This window comes from Anser brachyrhynchus (assembly GCF_964034855.1).
Source record: "Anser brachyrhynchus genome assembly, chromosome: 19".
Classification (NCBI taxonomy): domain Eukaryota; kingdom Metazoa; phylum Chordata; class Aves; order Anseriformes; family Anatidae; genus Anser; species Anser brachyrhynchus.
The window spans coordinates 10,355,441-10,369,830 of record NC_137712.1 but is presented as its reverse complement, the minus strand read 5'-3'; the positions used below and the strand labels follow the sequence as shown (position 1 = coordinate 10,369,830).

At 49.5% G+C, this 14,390-nt stretch overlaps 1 protein-coding gene across 1 annotated transcript in view; it reads left to right on the top strand.

Moving 5' to 3' along the window:
• Positions 1-19: 19 nt before the first annotated feature.
• The window catches only part of LOC308180215 (P2Y purinoceptor 2-like), a 30,281-nt gene continuing 15,910 nt past the window's right edge, over positions 20-14,390 (top strand). Inside the window, exons 1-2 of the mRNA XM_080561435.1 lie at positions 20-9,707; positions 9,841-12,988. The gene's annotated coding sequence lies outside the window, so the exon portion shown is untranslated. The remainder of the gene's footprint in view (positions 9,708-9,840; positions 12,989-14,390) is intronic.

Genomic DNA, 14,390 nt, shown 5'->3' with positions numbered 1-14,390 from the left:
CTCTGGGTCTTTAGATCAGATGCTCAGCAGATGGAGATGTCAGAGGAAATAAGCTCCACTGATACGATTTCCTGTTTGAGGTTCTAGCTCTTCGCTACGTGGTAAGACATGCTGCGTTACTCAGAGATGTCTACCACTGTCAGTAGACCAAGAAGCAATGAGCAGCCATCTTATGAAGAAGGCCAGAAATTGAGTCTGGCTCTTGCTTGCCTTTTCTCCCCACTTTTCTTCAGAGGAGTAGCTTTGAGTGAATCTTGGAGCCAGTGAGGTAAAACCAGAACTACTATGTTCCCAAATGGCAGTGGGGTTTGAGTGTAGGTTTTGAGTGACATTCTAACTGAAAAAATAGCCTGTGTCTTCATGACTTATCTGTGTTGCTGTCTGTACTGATACTGTTAATTCCTGTTCTGCTTTTACTGCTGCCTCAGTGTAAATGTCAGGCAGAGTGTGCAGGAAGGTGAGCATGGGAAAAGAATAAGCTGTGTGAGTTTACAAGTGACTTTGCATTGATTTCAGCAGGTACAATATATCTGAAAAGAATCTCACCGGTCCTCTAAGCAGGAAGCTGTCTGCATGAATTGTTCCGAATTGCAGAATAACTCAGGTATTGAAGGCACCTCTGAGGGTCTTTGGTTCACCCTCAGACTAGTGCCTACCTAGATGACGTTGCTCAGGAGCAGGACTTTGTATTTACCTCTTAATTTCTTAAGGTTTCTGTCAGGCCATTTCTCCAGCCTGTTGAGTTCCCTCTGAACAGGAGCTCTGCCCAGTGCGTCAGCCATTCTCACAACTTGATACCATTTGCAAACTTGCTGAGGGCGTGTTCTGTCTTTAGGTTACAAATAGAGGCATTAAATAATATTAGCCCTATTACTGACCCCTGAGGAATGTTACGTGTAACTGGCTGCCAGTTGGACTTTGTGCTGTTGGTCACAACCCTCTGGACCTGGTGTCTTGCCAGTTTTCCACGTGGCAATCTGCACCACAGCAAAGGGATTTGACTGTATGTGTTCTTCAGACGGTTGTGTCCAAAGCCCTTTAAGGTCAAGGTAAACTCTGCTGCTCTCCCCTCGTCTACCAAGCCAGGTATCCCTTCTTAGAAGGTTATCAGGTTTGTCAGGCACAATTAACCCTCGGAGCCCACCCATGCTGGCTGTGCCCAGTTACTTTCTTGCCCTTTTATTTTCCCATCACCCTTTTTTTTTTTCTTGGAACTTGAGCACTCCCAATGCCAAGTCATATTCATGAGACTTCATTTCCTGAAGCTGTGTCCAAAAAAACCCAAAAAGGTGCTCATTAAGCAGAGATGGAAATCCCTCCCCAAAGCTGCTGACTCCCTCTTTGTGTCACTTTCTTTCTCCTGAGATTGGGTTCCGCATGAGGAAAGCGAGCACCATCTCTCTTTATTGCCTCCGTGCCTCTTTGTTTTTCCATTTATGCAGGGACTTGCCTGTATCTCGTGGGAAAACTGGGAAGGCAGGTTGGGTTTGTGTACAGACAAGGGTGCTGCCCTCTAGTCCAAGCTGCCTTTGTGCACCTCGTCTCCACTCTGACTCCTGGGGTCAGTATTGCTTTTGGCAGACTCTCGGCAGTTCTTGGCATCGAACTTGCTGGAAACAGGAACTGGTTATTACAATCAATCCTTTCTTGCAAAGCTTTGTTTTTAAACCGTTTAAACTGTCATGTAACTTACACAAAGCAACATCCCACACTGCTGGTGAACCTTTCGCAATGAACCTTCTCAAGTCCATGTTCTGTTCAGGCTCTGAGTTTCTTTTAGGTTTGTGTTAGGGATTCTCTCTGTCACTAAAGGCTTCCCATGTACAGCAGGCTGACTTGCTCTGCTCCTGAAGCATGAACATCTTTTAATCCAGTCTGACTGTGCTACTTACTGCTAGGCAGAAAGGCCTCTTGTGTTTTAGCCCGTATCCACAGTGCTGATTTTTTTTTTCCCCTGGTTTTTCAGATGGCGCAAAGACATCGAAGCCCAGAGCCCAAACTCTGCAGGTTGTTGCTTCAGCTGAAGAGGGAAAATCTGGGGCAGGGGAGAATTGGAATGGCTGCCAGTCCGTGCTCTCTTGGCCAGCTTTCTTGCAAAAAGATGTGATAAGTTAGAGGAAACAATTTTCAGAAAATATTTTCAGAAGTGAGCATCGAAGTCTGTTACCGTTCTTTGAGGTGAAGATAGTTTTGCTCCAGAAATTACACAGACTGATGCTTTTGTGTCAGATTGCCCAGCGGCACACTGCCAGGTGCAGTACCACTGGGCTGTTAATGGGAATTGTATTTTCTTTTTCCCTCTTCAAGTAGCCCTTTGCAATTGCTGCCGAGATGCAGCGCGGTTGCAAGCAGCGTGCAGTGCTGCGGATGCTCGCTGGAGGGCAGCGCACCACCGACTGCCCTTCCCTGCCGCCCGAAATCCCTCCCAGCTTGGCATGGAGCAGGGAGCTGGAGCTGCTCCCTGTTTGCACTCATGTTACAGTTTGTCTTTACGACGGGGATGCGATACCTGCGGTACGGAAAAATAGTGCATTCTCTCCAAACCTGCTGCGCCTGACTGGGGAATGAATTTTTGCAATGAATTCTAATTAGCTTGAGCAATCTGGTCCTCTCTGTGTGCTTTTCCAGGGAGATCATAGTAACTAATAGCCCAGAGAGGTTCTTCAGGCTTTTTGGATGGTTAACATTTAACTGAAATTTTATGTTGAGCTGTGAAACAAGTCATTTGGATTGAGCTACATTAGCAGGTTGATAGAGCACTGTAACTGCAATATTGCAGTTGATAAAAGCAGCTCTGAAATTCAGTTACTGAGGCCTCCACTGGCAGAAGAACTGGGTCTACTTTATACAAAATTAGTGGAAAAGATGGTTACTATATACCTTCCTGTGACATACTGACTTGATGCAGGAAAACTCTTTGTGGACCCAAGCTATAAGGAGACAGAACAAATCTACTTGAACAGAAGGACTGTGAAGACCCCCCCTGGGTACCCATCAGCTGCTGAGAGTCTCCTCTGTTTTGTCAGAACTGAGGTTTTTAGGTGATTCCTGGCCACCTCTCTATATAAAAGTAAAAAGGAAACCTGCCATAGGTTTAACTTTGAAGAACTGAGTTAGAAGATGTTGGCCTGCTTGTGTAGTGCACATGGGGCCTGTTCTTGCAGAGGGGAAGCTCGGGCTGTCCTGAACTTCCCCCTTGAGGTCCCTGGATGTCTGGCTCAGGACACAGGTCGGCCAGCAGGTGAGGATGGCGTGGATGAGGAGGCTCCTGCAGCCAGCTCCCTCGCTGCTCCTAATGTGAGGCAGTTCTGCCTTGCTAGTGGAGCAGCCGGTTCCTCGCACCTGGACAGCTGTCAGCACTTGCCAGGGACCAGCCTTCATCTTTCAACGCTGGCCAGCCCTTGGTGTATGGCCCTTCACAGGGAAAACGATGCTCTACCATCGTCATCTCCCCTGCCTTACACTGAGCTACGTGACTTGGTCTCGTCATGTCTCTTACCTGTAATGCTCTAGCAAACAGCAATCTCCTCTTGTTCTAATTTCATGCCTCAGCCCACTGTGCTGCCTCAGGTAAAGCTCAATTTTGGGACAAAGCAAGGAGCTGGGCATCAGGCTTACAAGTGACTGGTCCTCTGCTCTGTCCCATCAGGACTCTACAGTGGCAGGGATGTTCCTGCAGGGGAGGCTCTGTGCCTCCCCAAACACTGCCCCAGCACGATCCTCACCAGTATCACTTTGGGGAACAGGTATGAAAATTCACCAAAGTGAGCCTGGTAAGAAGTTACCGACGTACAAACATCGCAGCATTCCCTTTCTCAAGCATTTAAAGCTTCAAAACCCAAGTAATCAGGTTTTCTGGTCTTAATAATTTCAGCAGCCACAGAACCACAGGGAAGCATCTGTTGTGTTTTCACATGATGTGTTCTTCGCTACCTCCTCTGCTGTACCGCTGCATCACCAGACAATGAACAGAGGTCCCTGGGTCAACAGACAATGAATAGGGGTCCTGAGCAGCTCCCTGGGAAGGAGCAGAGGTTGTCAGCCCCAGACAGCACAGAGCCCTCCAGATCTCTCTCTGTACTGCTGAAGTGCTTGGAAAGCCACCAAATTGTTCTTGCTATGATTTCCAAGATTGGCTGCTGGGGTGTGTGTTGTTGAAGCAGATATATGCATCTTTACATGCGTCTTCTCAGCCTGATGAGGTTTGTGCCATGGAGAAGTGCAAAACTGCACCGGAGGTACCAGGGCTTGATGCGCCCCTTTGGTGGGAGTGGAAGGTCAGAGCAGGGAACGGTAGGAGGTCAAATCTGGGTACGAGGTCAGATCCTGGGTGCTCTGTGCTGGTAGGCGGTCCTGCTCATCTTGGCTTTGTCTGCAGTTCAGCGAGTTTGTTGCTGAATTTCCCCTTCTCAGCAAGTCTTTGGGTGGTGTCAATTCCTGTGGTGGTTTTCTTATTTGGCACAAGGAGCATGGTCCTTTGCTGGCCTTCTCCTACTGACTTTGCCCTGAGCAGCCTGCAGCACCTGATGTTAGGCTGGACCCATACCCCTGCTTCTGCATGTGCCTTCACCTTGCCTTCACCTCCTTCTGGTGCCCTGCTTCCCTGGAGCTCCCTGGGGCTGGGGTAATATCTCTGATTTACTGCTCCCTGTTGGGGAAGGGCTTGTCCTTCGCTTGGCAGATGCCTCACCAACACTAGTTTGCAGACCTGGCAGTTAGGAGGAAAACGTGGTTCTTGCTGATGCTGTTTCAGTGCCTTGGCAGCATCTACCAAAGTCCTGCTGGGCTCAGGAAGAACCTGAGCACTTTATTCTAGTATGTCCTCACTGTTAAAGCTCCTGATTTTCCACTGAGATCCATCCAGTTCAGGGATTTAAACCTTGACCTTTTGATGAGGGACCATGTGTGTCCACCCAGTGCCTTTAGCTCTAAAATTTAGACAGGAGCCACTCTCACACCTCCTTTGCGCAGAAGCAGTGGAAGGACAGCAAGGAAAGGGGTGAGCTTGACAGACGGGATGGTTACTGTTGTGACGGAGTACTCAGGAGCCTTTTTCTCTAGAAGAACCTCCAGTTATGCTACGGCCACAGTGTCTCAATAGAGTCATTAGGGGTGCAACAAGAAACCCCGTTGCACCAATTTCCTCCCATAGAAGGAAGCTTATTGTTCAAAAAGGGCTGGATCCTGACAGCTGTAATTCCTGCACTTCTCCGGATTAAACCTAAATTGGTGGAAAAGAACAGTTATGAAATCAACCTCCTAGAGAGCGCTGATTGCTGGCTTTGGATTTCCAACCCGTTGACAGTATTTCCCACATAATCCCACAAAATTCACAGCTGGGACCGTTGTAAGGGTGGGCTCCACCAATCTGTAACTTCAAGGATAAAAAGAGGTGGGGACCCAGCAATTTGAAGGCATTGTTGTGCATCTTCACATGTCTGAATGCTCCCGAGCATCTGCTTGTTGGCAGAACACCCTGTTCCCCCTTACTGCTGTGGGCAGGGAGCTGTTTGAAAAGTGGTCAGGAACAATGGGTTGCGATGCAGATGGCCGGAAGGAAGCTGGGCATTTAAAAGGAGTGTCACAAAGTCTGGAGCAGATGTCACACAACAGAAAACTGAATTATCCCTCCCCAAGATACTCTTCTGGGGGAGCTGCTACATAGTTTAGGCATCGCAGTCACCTACAGCTTAATTCTGGTAAGTGGGAGACCTCCACTGTAAGCGAGGATCCCCTTATCCAGCTTCCCTGGCGATGGAGGTCTTGCTTATATTTTGGAAAAGCATCTAGTCCAGAAAATGAAGAGATGAAAAATCTTGTTAATTCCTTTTTCAGAATAATTCAGCCATTTCAGGATGGAGAACGACAAAGATGTTACCTGTAGGTATATAAACAGGTACTTCTGGATGCTCTAAATGCTATTTTAGATCCCCTTACGCTGGGGTTGTCTTGGTCCAAGGGAAGTGGTGGCGAGAGGTAACCAGCAGCAGTACTGGCTGCGTGGGGCAGGAGCCGTGCTGCAGCCTGCGCCTTCTGGAGCTCTTCTGTCAGCAGGGAGGAGACTGAATGATGCAGGGTGACTTGGGCAGTTTCTGGCCTTTCTTGCAGTTTTGACAGATGGTACACGTGCTGATTTATGTTTTCTTTTATACAGTGGTAAAAAGCTATGGAATAGAAATGCCATTATTAATAAGCTGTCTCTCTGGAGAGACATCTCAGTGGAGCAGCTTTTCAGGAGGAGTGAGTATTTCCACGAAGTTGTCTTCACAGCTCTGTTAGATCCTACTGTGCCCAGAAGAGGTGTCTGCTCTCCAGCTTTGCTTTCTACCTTTGTATCTCATCAGGCCACGCTATTAATAAGGGCTGATCCCTGCAGGGCTCGTGGACTCGTCCAAGCTCCGTTGCCCTGGCTTGGAGCCCACAAACGAGTTCTGGGCATCCTTGCCAGCACCCTCCCTCCTCCAGAGCCAGGCTCGGCGGCACAAACAAGGGGCAAGTCAGCTTCCTGGAGCTCCAGGTGGGTGTAAGGCAGGGATTGAGGGCAGCTCCTCCCAAGTACAGGTCACGGTGTTGAGGATACCTTGGGCAGGGTTTCAGCTCTGTGGGTGCTCCAGTCTTACCACCCTGCATTCACTGCTTCTCCAGTTCCTCTCCTCTCTGCCTCTTGCCCTGGGGCACCTGGCACTCGCTACCTTGTCTTCTGTCCATTGCCTTCAGCACCATTCTCTCCCTTATGTGATCCCAGCAAACAATGTGGTGTAAATGGCGAGGATCTTTCCCATCTAGGCGAGGGCAGAAGCTTTCCCCCTTTCCTTCGGAGAGGTTCCCGAGGGACACATCATGCCTGTCTGCCAGGGCAGCGGGGGGGGGGGTTCTGCTGTGTGTTGCTTGGCTGGGTGGGGAGCTCATGTCCCAGCCCCAGCTCAGGGTGCTGACAAGGGTGTAAGCAGCTGGTATTTGCCTCTTCTAATTCTTTACTGCAAGCTCTATTAAAAACTGCCTTTACTTCTGTGCTGGGTTTGTAAGTCAGCACCTAGAAAGATTCTTGTTGGGTTGGGAAGTTCCTTACTTCCTAGGGGAATCAGCTTTTAAACCTGGCTAATGCCAGCTTCCAGCATGCAAGAAGGACCACGAGTGAAGAGAGGAGTGCCCATTGGCTTTTAGAGACCTTCTTAAAGATAATGAGGTCAGTCCAACTTGAAGAATAACTGCACAGAAAGCAACGAAACAATCTGCGAATCTGTGTGGGCAGGCTTTGGCCTGCTGGACCTGCAGGGGGGGTTTGGTGAGAAGGACACGAAGCAGCTGGATGCAGCAAAACCAGCTTCCTTTTCTTGCAAAACAATTGCACAATGGGCAAAGGTGTCTTACCTAGGCCTATAAACAGCTACTCAGAGAGGAGCTGTGTTGCTGCTTCTCCTGATCAGTGCTCGAAGAGGAAAAGCAGCAGCATTAGACCACAGCACCTGCACCTGCTTGCGTTAAAAGCAGCTGCCCAGAAGTGAGCAGCGGTGTCTTTCTTGTTCTCCACGTGCTGTGGATGTCAGCTCTGTGGTAAGGGAGTAAGTAAGAAAATGCCTGTAACCATATATGCAGCCTGAGTCAAACGAATCGCTTTCTGGTTCCCGTGGTGTTGTCAGAGAAAAAAGTCCAGAACCCAGGAGGCAATTATTTCGGAGTTTTGTGTTTTGTTTTGTTTTTCTTTCCTGTAGCATCAAGTTGCTGTGCCAAAGCTCTGTTGGCTGATCAGGGTTAACAGAATTAGAAAGTGATGAAATGTTGATTAAAATCCTGGTGATGAGTCATTAGCATAGAAAGCAATCTGGTGACTAAGAACACAAGTTTTGTATTCCCATTTTTCAAGCACATGTATAGGTAGGAGCAATTAAAAATCCTCAGAAGAAATCTGTCTCAGAGCAGATTCTTTGCCTTTGATTAGCGCTGTGGAAGGTGCTGACGAATCGTGCAGTGCTTGTTTTTCCATTGTAACTGAAAATCCTGTTGCCTACCCACTTGTGAAGGCTGGGTTCTGCTCTCTCCTGGCTCTGTGGCCAGTTGTATTTCCACATCAACCTCTGCTTCCAAATCTGTTGGATGTCCTCTGAGCTCAGGAAGGAAACTCTGCATGTGCTTGAGAAAGGGGGGAGCCAGAGGCAGGTGAAGTTTATTCCCCCGAAGTGCTCTTGAAGGCTCATTCAAGATGTCAGGGTCACTGGGCCTGCGTCATTGGTGACTCACAAAACGATGCCAGTGGAGCAACAGCAAAGCATCTGCTTCCGTAGGTCACGGCCAGATCTGTTCCCAGCCCATGGCCCACTCCAAACAGGCACCACGTTCTGTCTAATCTCTAGTGAGCAATCATATAATTACAAAGGACTTCCTACAAACAGGTTCCTTGAGGAGAGGCCAAAGGGCAGAGAAGGGAATCTGTTTTCCATCTCACCTCTCCCAGCACCACCGCATTCATGGACTTTGTACAGAGGTGCAGGAAGCAACACTGTCGCTAATAGGGTGCTCTCTGGGATATTTGAAGACCTGAGATCCACTTTTATGTGCACTATACCGAAAAGCTGGTACTTGCACCAGTCAGCTCTGACTGCTGGCTGCGGGGATCACTGTGTCTTCTGCACCCCACAGGGGCTCTGGACCAGAACCCCACAACTCGTTGTAGGAGCTGTTTGTCCTGACCTTTCCGTTTGGCCTGTCTGAGGGAAGTTCAGTGTTTCCAGTCCTTGACTAGTGTGTTAACTGGATTTACTGCCCCAGAACAATAATTGCTGCCTTTCTGTGATGCAGTTTAGAGACTGCGTGAATTCTGTGAACTTTAGGAAGGGTGGGTTTTCCAGGTCATTAGTTGGTTGTGCCACCTCCCACGTGGAGAAATGGGGTGATGAGTGCTTCCAAGAAGGTGAAGGAAGGTGATCTGCAGGTGTTGCAGTGTGCCCTTGGGGCTGTAATGAATGTAAATACTGACATCTACCAATTCTCTTTTAAAAATCTCATTAATGCTAAAGAGGCCCAAACTGTCATCCAACAAAGAGGGAAAGAGGCCCTGAGCAGGCCCAGAGTGACACAGCCCTGTTCCTCAGTCCCTTGGCTCATAAGAATGGGAACAGTGGGGCCAGTGGAGATGCTTTGTGCTGCTTGCAGGTGGCTCAGGTATCCTGGATTTTTCTTCCAGCCCAACTAGCTGGGTCAGGTGTCTCGGACAGAGGAGCCTGGCCTCATTTCCATCATGCTTTCACAAAGGAATCACAAGCCTTGGTGTGCGGCTGCTTCTGCTGCTGGAGCATCAGATTTCATCAGTGCACTAGTGGCTCAGCTATGTCACAGTTTGTTTGCTGGCTGCTTAAACCATGAGCTGAAAGCACTGACCTCGGCATGGATTTCTGTCCCACCAAAACCTGGGCACGTCACGCCATGTCCCAGAGCCTGCTCCTCATTTCCTTCAGTTTTTCTGAGCCTGCCTGAGTCCAGGCTCGCTGCTGTTCCCGCTGCCCTGCTTCCAGCCTTGGAGAAATCTTCTTCTGTGCCAGCTCTTTCACAGAGCCTTTATCCATATTTGACCTATTTGTCATTTTTGTACAGAGTTGTCTGGAAACGGCAGGAGAGGAAGAGGGATGATGGATCTGAGGGGTGCTGGCTCTTAATTAAAAATATTTGCAGAACAGTGGACAACTCAAGCAAATCAAGGCTGTGTTCTGCAGGTAAGGTGTGTTTCAGCATGCAGGTGTCTGTTACGTGGTAGCCTTGTATCCATGCTTTATTGCCATGCTTGTTTTGTAAAGCTGACTGCCAACGTGTGCAACAGCCCAGTTAATATTTGCTTCATACCCTTAGGAGTCCCCAGCATGCTTGCGAGCTGCTTCTGGACCTCTGCTTGGGGGCTACTGGCATGACTGGAAGCCGGGCTCATGCACGTGGTTCCACAAGGCTGGGCCCTTGGCCCGAACCCCAGCTCAGGCTGGGGCAGAGGGAAGGTGGCCACGGGGCTGTGCACTGCCCCCCGGCCCGGGGCACGGTGCCTCTGCCTCCAGGAGAGCAGCCGGGCCCTTTCAGCTCCCTCACGGCTGCAGCAGATTTCTGAAAACACCGACCCGAATTGGCACCGGCACGCTTCAGTCAGGCGTGGCGCTTCCCTCTGCACGCTCCCTGGTGTGTTTAGCAATGGGAATTCACACCCAGTCCCACGCATAATCCCTTAGCAAACATTAACTCGCCGCTCCTAGTGGCGGGGTGCAGCAGACCAAAGCAGAAAATATTTCAATTTCCTGGCACGTTTCTTTGGTATAAGAGTAACCTTGATTTTCGGTAGAGTTGATCAGATTGCTCATAGCAAGTATTTTTCACCGTAACTTTTTTTGACTCCTTTGAGAAGAACTTGGAGCTTTTGACAAGTCACTAAGCTGTCTGGAAACAAAAAAAATACCTTAATAAGAGCTGTGGGCTCTGGCAATAACTCGGGGGTTATTGGCTTTCTGCCTTGCATATCATTGACTGAATTGGTGACATTTTTAACTGGAGACTAAAATTGTATGGTAAAGCTCAGGTAACGTTTTAAAGACTTAAGAAGAATTTCAGACGTAGGCAGCATTTGCTTGAATATAGAGGATGGTAAAAGAGCAGAAGCAAGGCATTTAAGTCTACAGTCTGCTGGGATTTTCAATAGTATTAAATGAGCATTAGTCAATCAAGGTGTAATATACAGCAACAAGAAGATTTTTTTTTATTTTTTTTTTTTTTTTTACAATTTTGTATTCATAAGTAGGAGCACCTAATACAAAACTAGGAGTAAGTTGTAATGTGCTATCCTGCCAGTCTTTTTCCCCCGTAATTTCTCTCTTGAATTTCATGTAAAACGCTGCTGTCCCCTGGAACAAAGGAGTCATGTTGCCTTTGTTCATTAAAAATTGCATATGTATAAAATATCAGTGTTGTCTAAAACCCCTCACTGTATGACTTGTGCCGTACATCAGAACCCATCTCCTGCAGCCTGGCAACTCTCTCTGTTGCTATAGGGACACGGCTCCGCCACCCTGTCACGGAGAACCTCAAGCATTCCCGTTTTCGGAGCTGCTACAACACCTCCAGCCCTCGTGTGTTTCATTCACTTGCTCCCATCCAGGAGTGCTTCTCCTCCGAATCTGGAGTTACTCAGCACTTCTGAACTCGTAAATGAAACAGCGTTCGTTAGCTGAAGAAACGCCACACGATACTTTGAGGCACGCATTTGGCTGGGATGTTGTTACTGCCCCTGGGCTTGTTTCACGTGCAGACACACAGTGTAATTAGCATCCCCTGCTGTGCATTATATTTGTCTTGGCATACTTAAAACTATCATAATCTGTGGCTTCTGTGCACCTGTCTGCAGCTGTATACCAAAGGGCAAAAGTTTCTGAGAGAAACATCCTGCCTTGAGTGCTAGGCCCAAGGGTAAGGCAATCCGTTAGCAGAGAAGAAACATCCCCATGGTGGGTTTGTTGCGAGGCTGGGTGCGATGTGGCTGTCGTGCTTCTTGGCAGATTGTGCTGTCCACAGTGCCAGACCCCACACCACGGCCAGCACAAGCCCAGAGGCGCGTGCACTCTTGCAGGTGCTGCGCAGATCTCGGGGGCCGCTGCGTTTGCCCCTCGTCTGGCACGGCCCCACCGAGCAAAGGCAGGGTGCTCGACCTGCCTTCTTGCTTCCAGGTAATCCTGGTAGTGAACTAATTGCTGAGGGCTTACTGTTTCTCCCGTGGAACGATTCCACGGAATAATGTAAATTTTGTGTAAGGTGCACTTGGAAATACAAGGCAGGTATTGATACGGCTTGATTTTAAATGATGAAAAAAAGGGCTTTTTTTTTTTTGCTTTTTTTTTCACCTTCCTTATAGACAAGTGTCTGAACAAGACTGAGCTATGATTTTGCCTTGCTGGAAATGCCAGGTGTGTGTATTGCGTGGTGTCCTGGGGCTCTGTGCGGCAGGAATGGAGAGGCCCTGGGGCCCCGGTGTCACAGGCACCTCAGCTGAACAGGATCCTACACTGCCAGGCAGGAAGAGATCCAGGGGCTGGGAGAGGAGCTCTGGTGTGGAAAAGGCTGGGAGCTGTGGCTGCAGGGTTTTTCTGCCCATCGGGAACACCCCGAGGGTTTTACTACAGTGGGAATAGCGGCTAAAGATTTAAGCGAGGGCTAATAACAAGGAGAATAAAATAAGACTGCGAGAATAGCAAGCAGAAAAGCTTTCTCAGCTGCAAAACGCTCCGTAACGCTGCAAAACGCTCCGTAACGCTGCAAAACGCTCCGTAACGCTGCAAAACAACATTGGCTCACTGCAGACCAAAATCCTGAGCTGCTGGGAAGAGACGGCTCGGAGATTCCCCAGTCATTGACTGGTTTTAATGTATTCCTCGCAGCCAGCCAGCGCTCCCGCTCCCGGCTTGCGGGCACGGCAGCCAACTCGCCCCCGCCGCAGCCAATCACCGCCGCTGAGCCGGGCTGCTCCTGCCATGAACGTGAAGGAAGGCGATGGCTGCGGAGTAATGCAGACAAAGCAGGAGTGAGAGGCAGACAAAAGGGATGGAGTCCCAGGAGATGTGATCCACCCCGTTCAAGGAGGCGTCCGGAGCCTCTGCAGCTGTGTTGATGCTGCTTCGCGCAAGAGGCACCAGCCTCTCGTCCCCCCCGGGAGATCGTTACGGCGTTAATTGCCTCTGCACGAAACCCGGCCGTGAGGCTGCTCCTCGGCAGCCACCCGCTCCTGCCTCCAGCCCTCGCCGGTTCCGAGAGCCCGGCCAGAAGGAGCGGCGCCCCTCCAGCTGCCCCCCCTGGATCAGATGTCACCTGTACCCAATGAAGCAGATCCCGAAGTGCCACGAATGGATCCCAGGATTCTTATTTTCCTCCTCTACGTGATGATCCTTCACGAGCTGGTGAGTGGCTGGATGGAGTACCAGAAGCAGATAGCCAAGCCGAAGAAGCAGGCGGGTCCGGTTTGGTCTTCTAGGTGAGTTGCTGTTGTTGTGATTTCGAAGGGTGAGCGGCTCGGTCCTGAAGCGGGGATGTTCTGGTGGGGAAGCTTGCCTTTTGTGTGCCTACCTCACTCCCTGTAGATGTGTGCATGTGCCTGTCAGTTGTGTGTCAATGCGCACAGGTAGGATTAGGTCCGTTAATCTTTTGAGCCTGTGTTGTCTGAGCATGCCGTGCGTTTGACACACAGGTACGGATTTGTTTTTGTGTGGCATTTTTTTGTGATTTGTTTTTCTGTGGCAATGTGCTGCAGCTCAGCATGTTCCCCATGACTCAGGTTCCTGACCAACAAGCCTTGAAGATTAAAATGTGGGTACCACTTTAGGCAAGATGCTCATCAATGAGACACAAACCTCTAGGGACTTTGTAATCAGAGTATTTCTTGCTAAATCACCAGCGTGCATGTCACTATCTCTCCGTCTCCTCCCACCCTCTGGGCTGTGCCCACTACACAAATCCCTTTCTTGTTTTCTGCCCAACAACAAAAATAGGCTTTAGAAATAAGGCCATAACAGGAAAACCTTGTGAACCTTTAAAATACATATATGTTTCTGCAAACAGTGTATGGTGTGCTTGGGGTAATCATGGTCTTAGTACTGTCTTATAAAGAAAAATATCTCGGCAGTTCTGTGTCGACTGCATGGTTAGAGACTCGCACCCTGGGATCCAAAATTCACCTCCTGCTGGGTCTCGGGCCGTGGCACCAACGTGTTGTGGCTTTGGACCTAAGATGATGCCCGTGACCCAGTTTGCTCTCGGTCTGGCAGCCGCAGCACAGCGAGCAGAGCTGGCGGCTCACCGTTAATCCTAATCCCGTGACGTGCAGCATCCCAGCCGCAGCGACAGCCCCGTGCTGCACGCGCTGACGGTGCCTCCACGGAGGGGAAGGCAGTGGTGCGAGCTTGTCCCCGGTTGTCCCCAGATCCTGCTGGCAGACGCTAGCCAGGAGACGCCAGACTCTTCATCTGCAGCTCAGGGATAAATTTGCTGGCTGAATTTCCTGACCAGCAAAGCTGAACTGCACCTTGTGCTGTGCAGTTGTACGAGTAACGTGATTTGCACTGGGAACGCAGCCATGGGTGGAGGCAGCTCCAGTGGAGAAATAGCTTGAAAGCGATGGACTGGCTGGGTTATAACTGAGGACAGAGACAGATTGCCTCGCTGGCTTCAGGGAAGGGCACAGGGAGGTATTGGAGAATAACTCGCCTGGGTATGAGGCAACCCAGTGCTAGCAAACGGATGTGATGCGGAAAAACCTAATGAATATTTTATTTACCAGCAGCCACCAAACAACCTGCATTCAGCAGGAAGGATAATGTTGTAGGATGGAGCTTTCGAAGAGAACCTAAGGGAACAAGGCACCCCACCAGAAACAAAAA